Source organism: Chelonoidis abingdonii, chromosome 11, assembly GCF_003597395.2.
Source record: "Chelonoidis abingdonii isolate Lonesome George chromosome 11, CheloAbing_2.0, whole genome shotgun sequence".
Lineage (NCBI taxonomy): Eukaryota > Metazoa > Chordata > Testudines > Testudinidae > Chelonoidis > Chelonoidis abingdonii.
In genome coordinates, this window is record NC_133779.1 from 57,905,407 (window position 1) to 57,909,393 (window position 3,987).

The window sequence follows — 3,987 nt, forward strand, 5'->3', positions numbered from 1 at the left end:
CATTAACGCTGAAGTTGTGAATTGTGCGTATGTATGACAGCACTGCCCTGGCATTGCTGGGATCTACCTGGAACTGGTCACCAGCAATCACAACCTTTGGAATAGGGGGCAGGGCCTGGAGAGAAGATGAGAGTGTGTGTGTTTGTGTGTGTGCTGCTTCCTGCTGCTCCCCTGGATGGGATCATTTCTTCATGGCAAACCCAGAAAGTATAGTAAAAAACCAAATCCTCTTGCTGGAAGGTTCCACATCACCTGAGTTTATTTCTTCAATCCAGAGCCCTCACGCACAGAACCCAAACCGAGAGAGACAGAGCAGGCTGCTCCCTGCACAGAGGCCATCTCCTGCGTCATGCCCAGGCTGGCTCTGTGCAGACTTTCACACTCCTGCACAGCCCCCTGCCTGCAAGCAGGACCAGAAAAACGCTGCAATGGACAGATTTTAATACACCTCAGCTGAGCCTGCCATGCACCGTCCTCACTGACCTCTTCTGATACATGCCCCAGCCCAGCTCTGCCTATTGCTGATGCTCTAGTGAGGCTGCCCCAGGGGCATCTCCAGGCACAGTAAGAGCAGCAGCAATGATGCCAGACCGGGGTATTGCGGTCAGATTGCAGGGCAGCCGTCAGTCCAGGAGGTCATGCCCAGACCTGTCTGCCCGTAAATGTTCGACCTGCTCTTCTCCTCGAAAATGGTTCCTCACACCGCAGATCCCTCAACCCAGGATATGCTATAGTGCCCCCCACTCCCAACCCACACCTGCCTCCCAGCCCACCCCCACAGCTCTACCCTGCCCCTCATCCCAACCCAACCCTGCCCCCAGCCCTGCCCCACAATCTCTGCCCCTCACTCCCACCCACAGCCCTGCCCCAGCCCTGCCCACAACTCTGCGGCCCCCTTCCCAACCCACAGCGCCCTGCCCCCCAGTCCCTCGCGCCCTCTGCTGGTGCACCTCACTCCCAGCTCGCAGCCCCTGCTAGCCCAGCCTGGACTCACCTTTCTCAGACTCCCCCTTCTGGTGGTCCATGTACCCCACAGCTGGAGAAGTTGACATTTTGTTCCCCTTCATGCTCTGGAAGAGCGTTCTCCACCACCGCGGCCACTTGCTCCTCACTCAGCTCCTTCCCCAGGAAGTGGCAGATTCTCCGCACGCTGCCCTGCACATCCTGGGGAGACACCTGCTGCCATGAAGAGGGTGATTCGAGGTAACATTTTATGGTCCACCTGTGCCTCAGTTCCCTCCCCCGCAGGTCCTACTCCCGCTGTCGCTGAGAAGAGACCCTCAAGGCAGAGGGCTTTGGCCATGAGCCACGTCCACCTGAGGTCAGACCCTGTTCCAGCCAGGCAGAGGAATGCAAAGGCCAGGAGGAGCCAACACCCGGGACATGGATCCGAGGCCTGGGAGCTGGGGCTGGCCACACCGCTAGAACACCACCTGCTGGCCTGGGGGAGTTACGTTGGGGATGCCTACAGCGACATGGGGTGCTCGGGCTTACGTGTGGGGTGGCGCGGGGCTACGTGTGGTGTCACCAGGGGTTATGTGGCGTACCCCATGGTATTATGGGTGGAGTTATGTGGGTGTGGCCCAAGGGGGTGGTTTCCCTACCTGCTGCAGCTCCTGGTACGTGATGGAGAAGAAGTTCTCGTTGCCTTTCAGCCTCATCCAGCCGGTGACGTGGTCGAACCAGGAGCCATACATCACTGTGCCGGGGAGAGCGGCATGGTGACTCCAGAACTGGCACCACCCGGCCCCTCCATCCACTGTTTAATTTATAATTAAAGTGGTGCCGGGGCTCAAGCAATTTTTTTCCATTCATAACTGATGCAGCCAGGCCGGAGGTGCCGGGGCCCTGTACTGCCAAGCCCGGAGGTGCCAGGGCCTGGCACAACTTAAGCACTATCTCCACCTAAGTTCCCTCCATGGTGCACGTCCGGACGGCCATGCAGCAGCGTCTTAAGCCCCACACAGCAGCTTATTAAGCCCTGGGCAAAGAGCAGCTCAGAGATGGCTGGGGATGCACAAACTTGATCCCATCAGTGAGTGGTTGGGAGCCCAGGAATCGGGGGGAGGGGGGGGAGGAGGCTGTCTGTGTATCCCTAGCTGCAGCAGGGCCCCCGAGGACCCCAGCGTGCTGCTCACCATTCCCGCTCAGGAAGTCCTCCAGGAAGGAGTCCAGTGAGCCAGGGTCCCTGAAGACACGCAGCAGCTTGGAGAAGTGGTACAGTGAGACCACGACATCCTTGGGGCAGCGCAGGGTGTAGATGATCTGGGGGGAGAGGAGGGGGGTCATTACCAATCAGGAGAGGGGGATGCCAAGTGAACCCAGCAATTAGCCACCCACCCCAGGCCGTCACCCTCCCCACCCTCTCTGCAGCGAGAAGTATTTGCCACACCCTGCTGCCTGTTCTTTTACACTCCCACATTGCTGTAACTCACACCCAGCAGCAGCTCTGGATTCACCCCCCTCCTGACACACAGCCCTGTCAGTGGCTGTCACGGAGTGTGGGGGAGTCCGGCCCTGCACCCCTCTTCCTGGACCCCACAGTGACTTTTAGCCAGCCAGTAAAACAGAAGGTTTATTGGACAACAGGAACTCAGGTTACAGCAGAGCTTGCAGGCAGTCAGGACCCCTCCATCGAGTCCTTCTGGGCTTTCAGGGTGCTTGGATCCTAGCTAGGATACCCTGAATTTCGCCCCACGGCCTCAAATCCAAACTGACCTGCCCCTCCTCCCGCCGGCCGATTCCTTTGTCCCGCTCCCTGGGCACAGGTGCTGACCCCCCCTCCCCCCTGCCTGGCTCACGTTACAGGCTTAAAGATCCTGTCCCTCACCTAAAGACATCCCCTTGCTCTCCCATCCCCCACACAGACAGCCCCCACTCCATCACAGTGGCCCTCAATCCCGATTCGCAGCCCCTGCTCTCCTGCCTCTCACCTTGGCCTTGGAGCGCTGCAGGGACTTGGGGAAGAGCTGGATGGGGAGGTGGGAGCAGAGCAGCCTGGGCGGGGGGTATTTCAGGGCAGCCTCCAGCCCCGGTCCGTTCTCCACCCAGGGTGCCCGGTCCCAGTTCAGCACGCTGCGCACCCAGCCGGGGTCCCCATCAGAACGGATCAGACTGAGAATCTCCAGCATCCAGTTAGTGCCTAAGGATGAAAGGGTTAATGGGCCTGAAACAACCCCTCAACCTGCTAGGTTCCCCTCTGCTCCCAGAGCCGGGGAGAGAACCCAGGAGTCCTGGCTCCCAGCCCCCTGCTCTAACGCACCAGCCCCCACTCCCCTCCCAGAGCCGGGGAGAGAACCCAGGAGTCCTGGCCCCCAGCCCCCAGCAGCTGAGGTGCATTGACAGTGCTAAAATCAGAAGCTCTCACTTCAGCCCAGCACCAGGTGGGCCAGTTGGGCCCCAGGGAGCAGCCTGCTTTGTCTCACTCTGGGCAGGTGGGGGGGTGCCTGGAGTTTGGCGTCTAGGAAATCAGGTCACGTGACAGGTTTGGTGTTTTCATCTAATGTTCGTGTGTGTGTCAGGAGCCCCCTACACACACACACACCCCGCTCTCCCCTACCTGACTTGGGGTAGGTGATGTTGAAGACGTCGTCATCCTGCACCTGGAATTCATTCTCCACGTAGCTCAGATTCTCAGGGGAATAATCCAGGCATGGGAACAGCACTCCCTTGTGGGTGAAGTATTCACGCGCCATGGCAGGGCTGGGACAGAGACAGACCTCCCGGCGTCAGGGTTGGTCCCTATGCGCTAGTACGGGAGCTATGCTGCAGGGAGCGGCGTGTGGGGGTCTCTTTCCTGAAAGTCAGGGGTCTCCAGCGCCTCAGCCTGGCAATGGGAGGCTCAGTTCTGCAGGAACAGGGTGAGGCTATTACTTGTCTCTCCCACCCAGAGCCAGCTGCACCTTGGCACCAGTTGAGCTGATTCCTTGGCGTGCTCCCCCCCCAGGGCCCTGCACAGTCAGAGCAGCTTCATGACTTTGGGCTGCC

The 3,987-nt window shown here is 59.6% G+C and overlaps 1 pseudogene; it reads right to left on the reverse strand.

Moving 5' to 3' along the window:
- Positions 1-347: 347 nt before the first annotated feature.
- Positions 348-3,713, reverse strand: LOC116835876 (sulfotransferase 2B1-like; annotated as a pseudogene).
- Between the last annotated feature and the right edge of the window lie 274 nt (positions 3,714-3,987).